This window comes from Schistocerca americana, chromosome 1 (assembly GCF_021461395.2).
Source record: "Schistocerca americana isolate TAMUIC-IGC-003095 chromosome 1, iqSchAmer2.1, whole genome shotgun sequence".
Taxonomy (NCBI): Eukaryota; Metazoa; Arthropoda; class Insecta; order Orthoptera; family Acrididae; genus Schistocerca; species Schistocerca americana.
Window position 1 is genome coordinate 1,027,066,386 of NC_060119.1, and position 19,706 is coordinate 1,027,086,091.

Here is a 19,706-nt window from a genome sequence, read left to right on the forward strand (position 1 = left end):
ATTTGAGGAAGAAAGTTCTGAGAATGTACGTTTGGAACACAGCATCGTATTGTAGAGAAACATGGAATGTGGGAAAAACGGAAAAGAAGAGAGTTGATGCATTTGAGATGTGGCGCTACAAACGAATCTCGAAAATTAAGTGGACTGATAAGGTAGGGAATGAGGAGTTTCTGCGCAGAATCGGAGAGGAAAGGAATATGTGGAAAACAATGATGAGGAGAAGGGTCAGGATGATAGGACATCTGTTAAGGCAAGAGGGAATGACTTCCACCATACTAGAGGGAGCTGTAAAGGGCAAAAAACTGTAGAGGAAGACAGAGATTGGAATATGTCCAGCAAATAATTGAGGACGTAAGATGCAAGTGCTACTCTGAGATGAAGAGGTTGGCACAGGAGAAGAATTCGTGGCATCAAACCAGTCAGAAGACTGATGCCGAAAAAAAAGATAAACTCTAATTCAGTTGCTATTGTCACAGAATCCTGGAACAGAGTATTATTAAACTAGCAACTGAGGGCAAGATGAATCAATAGTTATGAAGAAGCCTATTCTTAGTATAAAAACATACGTGTGACTTCTTCAGTTATACTGTTGCCAAACGTACAGCAATTCTCGTTTCACCAGCTATTGATGGTCCTTAAAAGTTACATTATTTCATTTTAAAAATTGTATTCGTTTGAAAATCGTGATAGATATGAAAGTTTTACATGGTAATCATATGTCAAGATATTCTTCTCTCTGCGCGTTACTATTGGCCGAAATCTGGTCTCGATATCTGAGATATATGAAATACGAGGGATCTATGAATATTTCATTCTGAATTTTTCATTGGAACTTGCGTTCGTGATGGAGTGCTTGACATTCATTCCGATTTCTCGGCGTTGAAGACAGATAGTGACGTCCTGCCCAGTTTAAAGAGTAATTCAATAAGTTACATAGAATTCATACGCTGCAACAACCCTCACCAAGGGCAAATTCCTAGTGGCCACTATTTTTCATTTCAAACCATAAGACATACTTGCAGTAGTTTACCTAATATTGAAATATCACAACAACTATGACTATTAAAGATATGAGAGGCATTTTCAGCATGCAGCCGAGGAATTAAGCTACAAGATGTGCTATACTCCGAGTTTATTAACGAATAGTTTCTTTTAAATCGTTTGAGAAAGATTCCAGGTCGGCCGGCTTCCGCGGATTGCCGTTCACGTAGTCAAGCGAGTTTGACGTTCCACGCGGAGTAGGCCTGACATCATCGTCACCTATTGGTGTGCTTAGCAAACGCTGGCAACTACGTTTCCCTCCATCGCTCCGTACTGATCTGTCAAACATCGCAATTAATTTTAAACGTAATACAGTGGACCCACTGAGAACGTTCGACAGTGAAAACAAAGTCTTTCGCGACGGCACTGCCATATAAAACATTCTCGGACTTCTTGCTGCGTCAATTCGCGGTAATACCTCAAGTTTTCAACTAGTACCTCCATCGTTTTCGTCAGGAGCAACTAACTGTTCACACTGTTTTTGTGATGGCCCGATACAGTAAACAGACGGCTTCCGATTGATCAGTAGTTACGTAATGCCGTCGCAGATAGTGACAACGTTTATGTAACACTTTGACAAACGTGCATTAAATTTGGTTCCCATTCGCCCATCATCATTTTATCGTTATTTTGACGACACGTTTATGGTCTGTTCACACGGCGTAGAAGCCCTTGAGCACTTTCTTAAACATACCAACAGTATGCACCCTAACATCCGGTAACTGTCGAGACAGAGAAAAAAGGAAGACTGCCGTTTTTAGATGGGTTGGTACAACGAAAGTCGGCAGAACGTCTCGGCCACTCAGTGTAACGCAAGCCTATTCACACTGATTTATATTTTAGTGCCGAGGTTTCGTCATCTAGTTCAGAAGAGAGCAGTTTTAAATTCATTGGTACCCAAAGCAAAAACAGTTTATGACGAAATTAATCATCTGAAGTACGTGTTCCGAAAGAAGGGCTACGGTTCACGTGATATGAAGTCAGCGTTATCCAAGGAAAGGAAAAGTGGAAACTCTGAAACGTTCACGTAATGAGATACCGACTGTATGCCTTCCTTTAGAGGGCATTATACCCAACAAAATAGGTAGAGTCCTTCGAAGATGAGTTATAAGACCTATTTCCCGTCTTCCAAGTACACTCATGCTCATAAATTAAAGATAATGCTGATACATGGTGAAATAACGCTCTGGTGGGCCGTTTGCGGGTTTAAATCACCTCGGGGTATGACCATGCATGCGGTGCATTTGACCTGCGGTCGTCGCACGGTGGCGCTGGCAGCAGTCCACATACGCAGATGTGTGTTTGTGAATGTCAGAGTACGGTGCAGCGAGTAAGTGTGCAGACGTTTTCAGACGTGTTAATGGTGCCTATGTGTTGAAAATGGCTCAAAGAACACGTATTGATGACGTTATGAGGGGTAGAATACTAGGGCGGCTGGAGGCTGGTCAAACACAGCAGGTCGTAGCACGGGTCCCCCGCGTGCTACAAAGTGTGATCTCAAGATTATGGCAACAATTCCAGCAGACAGGAAACGTGTCCAGGCGCTACAGTACGGGACGTCCACAGCGTAAAACACCACAAGAAGACCGATATCTCACCAGTAGTTCCCGCAGACGGCCTCTGCCTACTGCAGGTAGCCTTGTTCGGGACCTTACCGCAGCCACTGGAACAGTTGTCTGCAGACACACAGTTTACAGACGACTGAACAGAAATGGTTTATTCACCCGGAGACCTGCAAGGTGCATTCCACTGGCCCCTGGTCACAGAAGAGCACGTAAAGTCTGGTGTCAAGAACACAGTACATGGTCATTGGAACAGTGGTCCCAGGTTATGTTGACGAATGAGTCCAAGTATAGTCTGAACAGTGATTCTTTCCGGGTTTTTATCTGGCGTGAACCAGGAACCAGATACCAACCCCTTAATGTCATTGAAAGGGACCTGTTTGGAGGTCGTGGTTTGATGGTGTGGGGTGGAATTATGATTGGGGCAAGTTCACGCCTGCATGTCTTTTACAGAGGAACTGTAACAGGTCAGGTGTATCGGGACGTCATTTTGCACCAGTATGACCGCCTTTTCAGGGGTGCAGTGGGTCCCACCTTCCTCCTAATGGATGATAACGCACGGCCCCACGGAGCTGCCACCGTGGAGGAGTACCTTGAAACAGAAGATATCACACGAATGGAGTGGCCTGCACGTTTTCCAGGCCTAAACCCCATCGAGCACGTCTTGGATGCTCTCGGTCGAAGTATCCCTGCACGTCTTCAAACCCCTACGACACTTCAGGAGCTCCGACAGGCGCTGGTGCAAGAATGGTAGGCTATACCCCAGCAGCTGCTCGACCACCTGATCCAGAGTATGCCAACCCGTTGTGCAGCCTGTGTACGTGTGCATGGTGATCATATCCCATACTAATGTCGGAGTACATGCGCAGGAAACAGTGGTGTTTTGTAGCACATGTGTTTCGGGACGGTATTCTCAACTTATCATCAATACCGTTGACTTACAGATCTGTGTCGTGTATTTTTCCCTATGAGCCTATGCTATTAACACCAGTTTTGTGTAGTGCCACGTTGTGTGGCACCACATTCTGCAGATATCCTTAATTTATGAGCATGAGTGTAGATAAAGGAGATGCTACGCCTCGGCCTCTAAATCCATGGGATTTATAGTACTCCTTGCGATTGCAGTAGCCGTTACATCGGTCAGATACGCACTGTTTCCAACCGCTGTGCAAAACATCAACGGCACGTTAAAACTCGGGAACTTGAGAAATCTGCGGTTATTCAACACAGACTCACACAAAAACACAAAATACCGTCTGACGAAACAAAAGTTTTGTCCCAGGCTCTTATATACTGGGATTTTGTAATTAAAGACTGTAGAAACTTCGACCATGACAGCGGATATAATTTTAGCGGTGCATGGAAGCGAGCTCTTGACGCAGAGCAGAGGCAGAGTGATTCATCGCAATGTTTACGCTCCTATGAGAGCGCAGACGTAGATATCACATGTGACAGAGTTACGTATTTACCGACCACTCAAAAGCCGTCTACGGTCTATATAAGGGCCCCACAGCAGCAGTTTTGACAGTAAAACACTGCACTAACCTCCAAGAGAGCCATCAAAGCCGAGGCGATATATTTCAACAAGCGTTATTCATAGTGGAGGCGTGACCGCAAGGCTTGAACTTCGCTGTTACAGATTGGGCATATTGCGCTGGCAGTTTTGACAGACTGTTAGTCCTGACGAAGATGACGGAGGTAATCATCGAAAGCTTGATGTTCTACCCTGGAAAGACCGGGAAAGAAGTCCGAGAATGCTTTATACAACGTGCAACAGTGTTAATTGGAATAAATCGTTAACAATCCTACGATGAGACAGTCTGAAGCACAGAGACACCGCTTACAAGAACCAAAAAGGGGAGAAATAAAAGAGATCGCATTAGGAAATCCTGAAATACTAAAGTTTGCAGACGACATAACTCTTCTCACCGAATGTAGGAAACCCAGATCTGTGAAACGCAAAAAACTGCGTACTTTGTCGAAGATTGAACTACCAACAAACATAAGAGGGAGTTAAAATTATTGTCGGATGTTCAGCGGAATCAAACTCTCATCTGCACACAATATTTCAGCGGCAGCTATTCGGTCTATTAAAGGGGAGCCTGGATTATTAATTTTACCAGCAGACAAAGGCAGCGCCATAGTTTTAATCTCCAAGGCCGATTATGTGAATAAGGTGTATGATTTACTTAAGGACCCGTCGTGTTTTATACTTCAGAAGGAGCCCACGGATCGCATAAAATGGACAACGACTTCACTTCTAAAGAAGAGAGCATTTCTTGAGGACATAACTAAAACCTTCGTCCTGGTGCGGCTGTTACTCCTAGATTATACAGATTGCCGAAGGCACATAAAGAAGGGGTCCCGTTACGCCCGATTGTTAGTAATTTGGGTGCGTCGACTTACAACTGGGCAACATATTTAGCGTCGATCTTCAGCTCTCATATGGATAAATGTGCACTTCATATTTCCAATTCCATGGATTTTATTTTGCGTTTAAAGTCACTTCGTCTTGGTCCCTCTGACTTAACTTGTCAGTTTCAATGCGGTGTCTCTTTTTACTCGGGTTCCTCTTGAAGTCATTGACTTCAATTAATGAAAAACTAGATATGGAAATGACGAAACTCTGCCGTCATGTTCTGACACCCAGCTACGTTTTATTCAATAACAAATATTTTGAACAGACTGACGTTGTGGCTATGGGGAGTTGTTTATCCCCCATAGTCGCTTATCTTTTTATGCAGGACATTGAGGAAATGGCTCTGAAGACATCTTTTTTGAAGCCTACTTGTTTTTTGAGGTATGTTGAGTTTCTTGTTTGGCCACAAGGACCATTTTAACCTTCTTCATCCTAACATCAAATTCACGATGGAGATTGAAAAGGAAGGGAAGTTACCCCTTTTTGAATGTATTGGTTTATAAAAGAGATGACGGTACTTCTGGACAGAGAGTTAACAGAAAACCGACAAATACTGATAGTAAATTACATGCTACCAGATGTCATCCATTGTCTCAACGTGCAGAAGTCCTACGGACCTTGGTCAAAAAAGATCATGCTATCCCGCATTATGCGAATTTAGCACAAGAGCTGCATCATCTTAAGGACGTTTTTAATAATGACGGCTATACGGACAGACATATTCCACGTGAATTTGAATTTGGACCATTACCTAAACCAGCTGAAGACACTTTTAGATCTGTGTTTTTCCTTCCATATTCTGGGAACGTGTCTGCCAAGATAGGTAGGGTTTTGAAGAAATGTGAAATCAGATGTGTATGTCGTTCGGCAACTAACATTAGAGCACTTCTTGGCTCTGTTAAGGACTATTCAAGTTCAAGGAATCCCTGCATTTACAAAAAAATACATGTGAGTGCATAAAATATATATTGGCCAAACTAATCGTACCGTCAGTGACAGATGAGTTGAATATCACTGCCATATGCGACTATTACAACCTGACAAATCTGCGGTGGCCGAGCACTATCTTGCAGAGGGGCATACAATGAGACACAAGTGGTTGCAAACTTCTCTCCTGGGATTGTGTTTTAAAAGAATTCGTCGAAATCAGACTAACTGAAAATATTATTAACCGTGATAATGAATATCAGATAATTAAAACTTAGAATCCTGTGTTATCAGGTATGAAGAAATCGTGGGCGGTCTGTGAGTGTTAATTTTTAACGATATATCATTTTTAGGCAGTATTCTCCACTGGAGGCGCTGCAACTCTTCTTGCGCCAGGAGGAGTAGAGAAGTCTGAGCTCTTGTGCATTATCTCAGTGCGTGCGTTTTTTTTTTTTTTGTTTTTTTTCACTGCGTGTAAAGGTTCAGTCGTTCATGGTTTGAATCAGTTATCGGCGAGAGCGGCTTAGCTTTTCCCTCCTCATGATGCCAGGCAGGTGGACCGCAGAAGTATTGTGTGCAGATGACAGTTTGATCCGGCTGAAGACCTGACAAGAATTTGATCTGTTAACACGCCAGGAAAGTCCGCAGAGTCACACGAAAAGGGAGCTGATGTTCATCAGCAGAACTGAGAACAGAGTTGATATTAAACTCGTAAATGAAATAACAAAAGAAGAAGTAAATTAATTATCCTGTCCAGGCAATATAATCACATATTTGGTAGGTGCAAAGGAGGGTCCTGTTGCACACAGAGATAGCTTTCTTCAATAAAAAGGGCCGGTTGATATGGAATTAAGGAAAATCTTCTAGAATACGTACATCTCGAACGCTACACCGATTGAAAGTGGAATATGGACGGTGATTTATTCAGAGAGGAAGAAACTGGATGCATTGGAAATGTGATGCTGTCGAATAACGTCAAAACTTTAATCTTAAAAAATGGTACGGAATGAAGAGTCGCTAAAAACAACAAGCAAGGGAATATCTGAAAAGCTGTCGTACAAGAAGAGACAGGTTAGTGTGGTATCTGCTGAGGCATGCAAGAAGACTTGCACATCATGGTGAAAAGAGCAACGGAGAAAAAATTGTACGGCATTAGAATATACAAAACAAGTTCTACGGGGTATTCGGTGTATTAGTCAGGTACGTATCAAATGATGAGCAGGAGTTAGAAAAAGGCGGAGTACGGCTTCAAAACGATCGAAAGACAGAGGTGATGGCTATGCAGAAAATGATGTGTGAAAGACAGTACGAAAAGAACGTGCCGAGAAGCCACGTCAGTTTGGCGTAAACGAAATAATGGTAGGTTGACTACTACGTGTAAAAGTAACATTGTGGAGTACTTACGACAGTCAATTGCCTGCTGCTAATGAATAAGATTTCACGAAAGTTTTGATTTTATTCTAACTGGTTACAAATAGAAGCTCAGTTCTGACTGCGCTGAGTAGTTACTACATGATCAGATCTACACCTCCTTTAGAAACAATCGTATGAATTTAGGATATTAACGAGCAGAAATTGTTTGCGGTGATACCATGCACAAAAGAATGGAAAAGGAAGTTGAGGATCGGTTACATGACAATCACGTATAAGGATGCAAGAAGACGTTACCGATGTGATCCTTCATGACGAACTCTGCCTTAAAGACAATTAAAGCAATTCCGTAGCATTTATCGCCCTAAAAGAAGCGTTAGGCAACGTAATATGATGCAGTGATATTGGAGTAAGCTATAGGGAAAGACGGGTAAAGTGTAGTTCTTTCAGCAGCGAAAAGGGAAAAACAAAAAAGGAAGGACTATAGAGAAGTGCTGATCCTCACTGTTCAATCCTTACATCGAATAAGGAATGGTGGAAATGAATGAAGTGTTCAAGAGTGAGATTAAAATACAAATTGAATGCCTCCAGCTAATAAACTACACATCGAACCAGTTGTCGGAATTTATTTTTAGACTTAATCCAAGTTTAGATATCTCTAAAACTATCTTCCTCAGAAGAACAATGATTTACTTTAAAAAAAATTTGTCAACAACAAATGATATCGGGCTCTCAATTTTGAATATAAATCTGTTACTTCTTGTGACGTCCTTATATTCTTATTTTGTTACAGCCTTGGATGCTTGGGCAGATATTTCGCAATATTGAACACGTCTGTTGGCAGCATCTGTGAGTATGTTTCCATTTAATAAAGTATGCAGCCAATCAGTCACTCCACCACTAATTGGCTGTGCACTTTATTAATTGGATACCTACTCACAGAGGCCGCTAACAGCCATGTTGGAGACTGTCAAAGATAACGGACATTAATAACAACATTCGCTGATGACATGGATATCATAGGCGATACTGTGGAAGAATTATACATATTTCTTTTTAATAGGGTGGTGTCTAGTTGATTGATACAATACACTGACTGACGGAGACGATAAGGGCTACTACAAATTAGGCTGGCGACAAACTTAAAATCAGACTTGTGGATGAATTAATACACGAAGAGAAGAAATTCCGTTATCTTGAAAGCATGGTGCAAGATGAAAAAAACAAATGGTTCAAATGGCTCTGACCACTATGGGACTTATCAGCTATGGTCATTAGTCCCCTAGAACTCAGAACTACTTAAACCTAACTAACCTAAGGACATCACACAACACCCAGTCATCACGAGGCAGAGAAAATCCCTGACCCCGCCGGGAATCGAACCCGGGAACCCGGGCGTGGGAAGCGAGAACGCTACCGCAAGACCACGAGCTGCGGACTGTAAGATGAAAGGATGATATAAAATGCTGTCAGATTTGAAAAGAGTATTCCCTGCCAAAAGGTCTACTAGTATCAAATATAGGTCTATATATGAGGACGAAATATCTATGAGTGTTCTTCTTTGCTTTTCCTTTCAACCCCTTCCATCTTCAATTTACGCAATATTTTCTAAACACAGTCACTGCTCTGGTTTTAAGGTAATTCTAAACTGAGGTGACGCAGTGGTAAGGTGACTCGTATTTGGAAAGACAGCAGTTGAAATCGTCGTTCCGCCACGCAGATTTACATCTTCCCTGATGTTCCTAAAACGTTTAAGGCGAATTTCAGGATGTTGTGTTTGCAAAGGCTCGTACGATATCCTCGAAAAGTGTCCTTTGTTTGAAGTGACTTCTTTGTCGATGGGATGTTACAAAGAAATATGTAATGCTTGTACAGATTGCTACTGTTGAAACATTTCTTGACATTAGAATTATTTCGTTCATAAAGGACGGTATCATGAGGACTACTTCTGTTAATTAAACGCAAGTAAAAAGTATGTAGCAACAATGCCACCATCATCTGTGGGTATTTATTTCACTTAACTGCAGACGGTTTCGATGATACAATCCTCCATCTTCAAGCTCCTCTACGACAGAGAGTGACCACGTTTTCAACGGGACCCATCACGATTTTGTAATAATAGGACCACAAACCATCGGCGTCCACAGAACTCCACATACCTTACCGTCTATGTTATGTCTGGTTGCAGAACATCATCAGTACACATAAATATAAGCTGTGTCCCATTATCCAATAAAAGATAGTTATTCGGAAACATAACAGTGTTCTGCGACTGTCTCTTATTTTTTAAACCACTAACCGCTTTGATGGTTTACGCCAAAACGGATGGTGGTTTATGCCATCATCTTCAAGTGTAGAATTACTTAGCAACATTCTTGGTATAAGTGAGGCCCACAGATGCCTCTTCACAGCAGCAGAGCAAGTGTTTCGCAGTTCGAGGTGAAGTAGAACCAAACTGATGTTGCATACTGCTTTTCGTTGTACGTGCTCTTAACTGTACAAGAGTTGTTACACATCTTTGAGGAAAAGTAATACTATAGACCCTACTAAGAATTTAACTCTTAATTTTTCATCTGAAGATGGCGGTACGAACCATTGAAAGACGTACTGGCATAAATTAAAAAGTTACTGACGCCAATAATTGTCTCATTCAAACTTGCCGTTACTTAGCTCTTGATGATTCACTAAAAATCGTCTTCTAATCTGAAAAAAATCGACGAAAATGTCACTGAAATATCCTATTCACTAAAATATCCTATTCACAAAAAATGTTTGATCAAATTCCAACGATAGTACGTCAGCTTTCGGAGATTGGCTACATAGCCTACTATTAAAGTGCAGATGAGAAAGCGGCATCCTCGTCCAGAATTCGTGGAAGATTGATGGGACACTGGATGCATCAATCACAGCGACCTGTCCCGCTCGCGGTATCGGGTATCGGCCGCTATTCTGCGCATGTGCGATCAAAGGAGACAAATTACCCCATTATGCCTCGCGGGCGGTACTCTCTGTGATTAGCATTACTTTCTAATCCCACTTACAAAATAATTTTACCAGAATAGAAAAAAAAACACTGGCACAGGCTGGAGATCCAGTTAACATCTTGTAAGAACTGAGCCAGTTTCGAACGTTAACGTCTATGCGACGTCGTAGTCGTTGTAGACGGATTAAAAGCTCGAACTGCAAAACAAATAGTCACGGTATCTCACGAAGTGATTTATGAAAATCTTAGAAAACGTTAGAAATGGTTGTCAGACAGCGATCTCAACACGACTAATTCTGAATCAACGAGGGAGTTGGCGGAATGTTTACCTCACTGGACTTGCTTTTGGACCGGGAACAAAATCCACCTGCTGTTAGCCAGGCTTGGATCTTTTGTGTTTTCTTTAAACCGGTTGAAGCAAATCACAGAATGATTTCTCAAAACAGAAATTTTCCATCTATTCCTCATCCAGTTCCTATACACCTTAGGTCTCACCGACTGAAGGCAAAACTATTAGTCTTTCTCTCCATCTTTCCTTCAGAATCCTGGTACAGCGTCACCTCGATAACAGGTAAACTTTAGGAAAAATAAAAAGTATAAACTAATTTTCAGGTGTGTTTACAAAAGTACAACGTATTTGGAGCTAACCCTAACTAATGCCACCTAAACGTTAGCGTCAGAATAAAATTGTATGTTGAACATAATCGAGTCCGAAATGCCTATTACATAAAGCCTCGATCTTGAATACAGTCGTAAGTTATCGCAAATGTGCCATGTATCGAAAGAGTGAGAAACTTTTTCTCTATTAACGCTGCTTGTGTAGTGATGTGCAACTTAGGTTCAAACGTTCTGTTGGGCTTACTGGTTTTCTGCAGAGTATTTGGAATGCCTCTGATTGCGTTCGAAGAAATTAATAGAGGCTAATCCGAAATTCATTCGTTGAGGCGTCGTCGTATTGTTCAGTCAAAAGGGCATTAATCGTGACATTAAGGCGTCCAGGGAGAATCTTCATCCTTCGCTGGTCTTGCATGTATCGCTGCCATGTACGTATCATCAATGTTTCTAATTAAGACGTTTACTGTTAATGTTTCACAGCAGTCCTGAAAGAGATCTAACAGGTTACAACCTCTATTGAAAAATTCTGAGCGTCTTCGAACCGCCACTTATTACTGACAGCAGGCGAACAAAATGTTGTATAACAACTAATAAAACAGTAGCCTAATGAGCACCTGCTTAATAATCTGTAGGTACACTTTTGAAACAAGATATAGCATAGGTTCAACATGGCATGGATTCTGGTACCTTACTGGAGACATGCGACATCGGAATTCAGTAGTAGGGCACTGCAGGTTCTGGCCAAACAATGTTGGTGTCAGTATTACAGCTGGGACATTTACACATGTCGTATTTCTCTGACAGTAGCAACAGTGCCAAAGGTGAGGAGGACAGAACCCCCCCCCCCCCCCTGCCATTTTGAAATGTTTACAAAGCACCACTAACCCTGAACGCTCCCAATCTTGAGCCAATGACATGCAAACTCAGCTTCCAGCTTTGTAATAAGTTGATTGTGTGTGCATCATCATTTGCTGTCCAAGCGTAATGCTGTCAGCAGCAGTGATCAGCTGGGTGGAAGAATGGTGCTACTGGTAAGTTTTCTGATGACATATCTCTTATTAATAATATTATCATTATTATTGTTGTTATGTGTGCATGTTGCTATACTTAGGACTTTGGTACTACTACCTCTACTGATCACAGTTCACAGGATGTCTGTTATTGATAGGCCACTCCACAGCAACAGCGCAGCAGCTGCAACAAGCGCAAGAACATTGCTAAACGAGGATACTTAGATTTTCCCACAGTTACATCCCATAGGATGCCATCCATCCTCCCACTCCTGATTTCGTCTGACTGTGTCATAGCACAGCCTGAACGCAAGTCTCGCAGAGTGCTGCTGTTCACCAGTATGAATAATTTACCTATGAGCCGGTCTCAATATGTAAATGTAGGCCTAGCACCCAACAACGGCTTTGAAGTACGTATAGAGATAGAAAATGCCCAATATCTCAGGTGTAAACTGCAGTATTTGTGGGATGAGTGGGACTATCTATGGGGCATGAGGAGTACACAGATAAGAAAATGATAGGTGCTTATGATCCATCTCATGTTCCTACTAAAGCTACTATGATTAGACTTAATATTTCAGTAGTTGATCTGTAAGATGAGGCAATGCTTGAATTAACTTCAGAGAATACAAACATTTACCTACAACATTCGAGTGTTCTGAGTATTTGCGCAACAACAGTGTGACCATGGAGCAAGTTGAACAACGCATCATTAGGTGTCATCACACTATCAATGAGTAAGTGTTGAGCCCATCACGTCCATGGAGGCTGAGTTTATGAACGGCATTCCAGTGTATGTGTTTACACCTCTTGGATTCGATGTAATACCGGCTGAAATTAAGGCTTATAGAACATGGTTGTTTGTGAAATATTGTACTACAATGCAATGATTAAACCACTGATGTTATTTTCTCCCAGTCAGATTTGCTACTTCCCAATGAACTTTTCTGTCAGCAGTTAGCAAATTAACTTCTGAGTTGTTTGTAGCAGGAGATGGACTTGCAGTTTGAACAGGCACTGCTAATATCTGATTTATAATTTAGAAAACCACATACAAGTAATTGATTCAGAGTATAGCGAGCAAACTGTTAATATTGTTTTTGTCGACATTGTCATGATCGAATTAGACGACCTTACTTGCACCACATACATAAGCATTAAACGCATACAAGGTGAAAGTAAGTGGTGTATGGGACATACTGCCCCTCCCACACACACACACACACACACACACACACACTCACACCAGTTTTATAAGACAACAGTAAGTTGTGCTTGGCGCGCTCCTGCAGATAAGTTTTCAAGTGATAAAAGCACATCAGTCTCAGTCTGATAGCAACAGCTGCACACGTGCTAGTTTGAAAGTAAAACCATGCACAATGTGTCCTTTGACTGCCAGGATATTGCACTAGTCAATCAGTTTGCTGCAAAGGAAATAGCGTTTCAGATGTTGGATTGCCTTTGCAGTAGCGTGGTTGCACCCACTGATTTTATGTTGGAGCTGACAGTGCTCTACCAAGGTCTGGATGTAGTTTCTCTAAAACGGTTAATGCTGAATCGCCACTGGCGCAGTACTGTGGATGAGTTTTCCATGGTTACTGAGTTCTTTGTACTGCTGCATCATAAATGAGTAGTAGCTTTATGATGAGAACAATGCTAGAGTGCTAGTCTTGTAGGACAAGCAGTTTCAATGAGTAGCATTTATATCGTATTCTGAGTTATGTTGTACCTACAAGGCTTGACATAGAGTCAAGCGCAGTGACTCATCTCTTGATTTTACGGTTTTTACTGTTTTTAAACCCAATGTTTCCAGACTAACTGGATCCATAGCACTGTATCATTTGCAGGTACTGGATGAAAGGTATTAGTGAGTGGGTTACAGAAGATGTGGATGTGCTGCTGATACCATGGAAGTTCAACTACACGCATAAAAAAAGTTTTGGATCACCCCAGTTCCCAGAACTCCTGACTTTGGATATTGTATCACAGACACAGTCCTTTTCACTGTTTAGGGACGCAACTAAACCCTCCTAAATGGTTCAAAACGCTCTGAGCTTAGAACTAATTAAACCTAACTAACCTAAGGACATCACACACATCCATGTCGGAGGCAGGATTCGAACCTGCGACCGTAGCAGTCGCTCAGCTCCAGACTGTAGCGCCTAGAACCGCACGGCCACTCCGGCAAGCAAACCCTCCCAAAGGTGTAAACAACCATGCATGAGCAGCATCTATTAGACGGAGGGGGTCCGACAGGAAGGAAGTACACGGCTCGTGTTGTCTGTAGCTCAACCATGCCTAGACGGTCAATACCGCCGTTCGATTGCGTTCGTATTGTTACTTTTTGAGAGGAATGACTCTCAACAAGGGAAGTGTCCAGGCGTCTCTGAGTGAACCAAAGCGATGTTGTTCGGACATTGGAGGAGATACAGAGAGACAGGAACTGTCGATGAGATGCCTCGCTCAGGCCACTCAAGGGCTACTACTGCACTGGGTGATCGCTACCTACGGCTTATGGCTCGGAGGAACCCTGACAGCAACGTCATCATGTTGAATAAAGGTTTACGTGAAGCCACAAGACGTCGTGTCATGACTCTAATTTTGCGCAATAGGCTGAACGATGCGCAACTTCACTCCCGACGTCCACGGCAACGTCCATCTTTGAAACAACGACACCATGCAGTGCGGTACAGATGGGGCCAACAACATGCCGAATGGACCGCTCAGGATTAGCATCACGTTCTCTTCATCAGTGAGTGTCGCATATTCTTTCAACTAGACAATCGTCGGAGATATGTTTGGAGACAATCCTGTCAGGCCGAACACCAGCAAGTGCAGCAAGGTGGAGGTTCCCTGCTGTTTGGGGGGGGGGGGGGGGAGGGGCATTACGTGGGGCCGACGTAAGCCGTTGGTGGTCATGGAAGGCGCCATAAAGGCTGTACAATACGTGAACGCCATCTTCAGACCGATTGGCGAGGCATTCGTCTTCATGGACGACAATTCGCGCCCCTGTCGTGAACATCTTGTGAATGCCTTCCTTCAGGATAACGACATTGCTCGACTAGAGCGGGCAGCACGTTCTTCATACATGAACCCTTCCGAATATGCCTGGGATGTATGAAAGGGTTGTTTATGGATGATGTGAATCACCAACCTCTCTGAGGGATCTACGCCGAATCGCCGTTTACGAGTGGGACAATCTGGACCAACAGTGCCTTGATGAACTTGTGGATAGTATGCCACGACGAATACAGGCATGCTTCATAGAAAGAGAACGTGCTACTGGGTATTAGAGCTACCGGTGTGTAAAGCAATCTCGACGACCACCTCTGAAGGTCTCGCTATATATGGGTACAACATGCAATGTGTGGTTTTCATGAGCAATAAAAAGGGTAGAAATGATATTTATGTTGATCTCTATTCCAGTTTTCTGTACAGGTTCCGGAACCGAGTTGATGCAAAACTTTTGTTGATGTGTGTATGTTAAGATTAATGAGTAACACAATAGAGACAAATGTTCTACTCACTCGTTTTATCTAGTACTAACAGATTTTTTTTACGCTGTACTATCTGAATTCCAACCAGATTTCACAATGGGCAGTTATTACTTGTACCAAGGAGATAAATGAAAACACGAGTGTGCAAAGATGTCTGGGGATACATGGAAACGCGAGTGTGCAATGATGTCTCTTACACGGTAATATAGTAATTCCCACTAACAGCACAAATTTTCTAGTTGAGTTTCATTGTTAGGGATTGCTGTCTTTAGAAAAAAAAAAAGAAAAAAAAACAACCTTGAGAAACTAGTAGAGTTACTGGTATGAGTTCTTTAGTTATGTGCACAAAAATGAAGACTAGAAACGAATTTATGCAATGAACAATACAGTCAGATCATCACAACATGATACGGATGCCACAGTCGTCTATTTGCAAAACTTTTACAGTATTTGTAAAAGAAAGAGGTGGGACATATTTAGGATTTCCGTTGTTCGAAGGAATGACTCATGTAACACCCTTCTGCAATCAATGAACAATTTACACTAGCAGTAACAAAGTCGACGATTACACATGGTACAATATGTATATCATGTAGTAGTAACTCTATTGTTTAAACTACGGTATGTTTGTTTTCTGCATGCACAAGAAAATGCAAGAAAATGAAGTAAGTCATTGTCTTCATGGATAGTGCAGTATTTTGGATGAGTGATTTGTTAAAGGTCGCTACACACGGATGAAGCAATAAAGTAAGAGTAACTGGAGCATTTAATGAACGAAAACTCGCGGGACTCCATAAGAGTATTTATGTCGGACGAACATCTGAGCAGCGGTGACGTTCGGCAGCCAGGCCGGGTACCGCCTGCGCCCAGGTGAATGGTTTACTCGTTATGTTGTTTTATAAGCCAACGTAAAACGGAATTTGCTGTTTTTCCTGTGATTTATTTGGAATCGAAACACGACGGAAATAATTAATTACATCCTACTATATTGTAAACTACCCATCAGTCGAATATTCTACCGTTATTAAACTAACCCAAGTGATTACTTTTCCAGAGGCCTTCGCAGCTGCCTGTCCTCCGAAGGGCCGGAAATTTTTATTAGGTTGTCAAAGCGCCTGGCCTAATAGTGAACATCACATCCTCATTAAAAAGAGACATCATTTGTGCCATTGCCGGACGTCTTACTTTCTGTGAATGGCTTGTTGAAATGCTCCAGTAGAACAATGAGGCTTCAAATTATATGTTACTGCACATTTTGCAAGCTCAGTGAGGTTTTAAACACATTTAACAAGTAAAGCATGATGCATGTCACATGACGCGTGACACTTGGCGAATGATGCATGATGCCCGACGCCTGACGCCTGACACCTGGAAGTTGTAAAAACCTGCTAGTCAGTGCACAGTTGACACTGGCAGTAGCGAAGTTTAACCGGATACAAGGTACAACATATATAACTGTTTAGCAATAAATCTATTCATTAAATGACGTTTGTTTCTTTCTGTATGCAAAGGGTAAATAAAAAAATTGAAGATAAGATACGTTATACTGATCTGGTTAGAGATCTCTGTAGCGTTGATGTTGTGGCTATGTGGGGTGAACATTAATAAAACCAACAAACCTTAGGGACGGATTGCTGAATGGAAATGGAGGATAAAAGATAGTGTGAACAAGTGTCCAGAAATGCGTTTATTTATTTATTTTTATTTACACGTCTAGTTCCGGAGGACCAAATTGAGGAGCAAATCTCCAAGGTCATGGAACGTGTTAGTACATTAAATTACAACATAAAAGTAATAACAGATAAAATAAAATGTTTATGAATCCAAAAAAAGTCAAGCCATGAGCTTAAGTAAATGCAATCAACCATATAACATAGGAATCAGCTTAATTTTTCAAGGAATCCTAAACAGAATAGAAGAAGTGATACATGAGGAAATTCTTCAGTTCCGATTTGAAATTAGATGGTGATGACGAATGAAAGTTCCTCTGACCAAGTGCTAAGAGTTCCTTGTGTGTTACACGCTGTGCGATGGACGCAGCGTAATGTAAGTAGCAGAATGGTCCTGTATTCGTGTCACGAACAAGCCGAGATGGTGTCTGTGTAGAGCCAAGCAGATGGAAACGGTCGAGAGGCAGCGTGACTATACCAGAACAAGAATCCTCACAGATACCAACTACTTTACACAACATTTGAAGTTCTTTTCGCGGGTTTGAGAGATCATAGTATCTTTCAGACAGATGAACATGCGGGGAGGCGGCGTGCTGTGTCTTCACCAGATTTGGAGTACCGGGCTCTGCGTTATCCTGTAGCCTGCGCGTGGCGCTAAGTGTGTATACGCGGTACAGCGATAATGTCCCAGGGAAGTCGGTGTAACCTGGCCAAGGTCGTGGAACCACCCCTGCCCATTCCCGTTGGCACAGTTTATCAGCTGCAGCTGCGGTGTTTCTGCTCGCAAGGTGCCCTCCAGCCTAGTGCTTACACTCAGGGAACGTGCACTTTTATTTTCCAGCCACGGGCAGTTTTCAGTGCTCTTTCTAACCACATTGCATAAGACCATTGTTATAATCGGTTGTTACAACATTGTCTCGCCACAAAAAATAACATTTCTTGACAAAAAGTGTGTCTCTCATGCTGCTTCAATATAACGCTCGCATAGTGGCATAGGCATTCGAATACACAGGAATGACTACCACAATATTCTCTCCTTATCACAAATGACAACATCCTATTCTTCTCATTACTGTTGTTGGCTCTGCTTGTTGTTATTGATTGATACGACTGATAGGATTAAAAAAAGAAGTAGATATCGCAGTGACAGATCGGTTACAGCTGACTATTTACCACAACGCACGATAGCTCTTCCGTAATACACTTACACAGCCTTGGACAGGGTCAAACACACAATCCATTCTACTCCCAGATATAAGTTTCTATTAGGCAGACAACCATTCGTTTGCTACACTGCTACTTCTGTATGAGGGGATATTCGGAGAATAATAATTTGCTACACCCACTTGAGTTGTTTTCTGATTCCCAGTAAACATGCAACACACCTTCGTGAAATACCACGAAGTGATTCGGCCTTGCTACCTCCACGTAATAACGTGTACACTTGTTATGGCTACTCTAAGCAGAAGTGACGAAAGAGTTGTCTGCGCGTATGTGCCGAAATGTATCATTGATAATCATCCAAAATGATCAGATAATCAAACAGGGAGACAGCACTGTGCACGCTTTTATCAATTTTTACTCTCACGTGGCTGGTTGGAATATGGTATCTGAAAAAATGCTTGGAACTACATAATGAGCCTGAAAACGCTGAGCCAACACCAAACCTATTTGATCTGCGAGAAAGAAACTTAAGCTTTTTGCATATTTTCTTTCTTTCTTTCTTTCTCGGGCCTTAGTCCCGTTCCAACGTGGGGTCGGCTTGGTTATGACGGATTTGGCAGTGTTAATTGCAGAGGGTGGCCGGATGCCCTTCCTGCCGCCACCCTGAATCCCCTGGGACGGAAGCAGTGTACCCCAGCTGTCTGCGTCTAGTGTAAGTCATGATATAGTGCGAACGTTTTCAAATGTCTGTGAGTCGTGTAACTGAGGCGGAGCTTGGGGATCAGCCCAGTATTCACCTAGCAGGATGTGGAAAACCGCCTAAAAACCACATCCAGGCTGGCCGGCATACTGGCCCTCGTCGTTAATCCGCCGGGCGTATTCGATCCGGGGCCGGCGCGCCTACCCGAATCCGGGAAGCAGCGCATTACCACTCTCGGCTACCCTGGCAGGTCAAGGTTTTTGCGCACTATTCTAGTTTATTAAATTCGAGTCAACGCGCACCTTGCGTACATTTACGTATATTTCACAGAGGTCTGTGAGGGACTGGTCTACAAGCGACGTATTGACCAGAAGAGCAGACAATACTGAACTGGATCTGATGCCGACATGCAGGTCCAACACTGGGCACTGTTGTTTGGAGGTCTGGGAGCACTGGACCGCGCAGGATATGTCCAGATTATTGTCCGAACTATTCCGTTGCCATTCTCTTAACGATAGGGAGATATGTTCTAGTGAACATACACCCATCAATGCCGAACTCAAAGTTATCACTCGATTCAATTGGTTTGCACGATGGCCAGATCTCTTCCTCCTTGAGCATGTATGGGATACGATGCAGTGGCGATTGATCCGATCATAATCACAGGCAACTTCCTTTGATCGATTACTGCAACAACGTTGTACCACTCGACACCTGTGTAAACATTTCTACACTCTGTTGAAAATT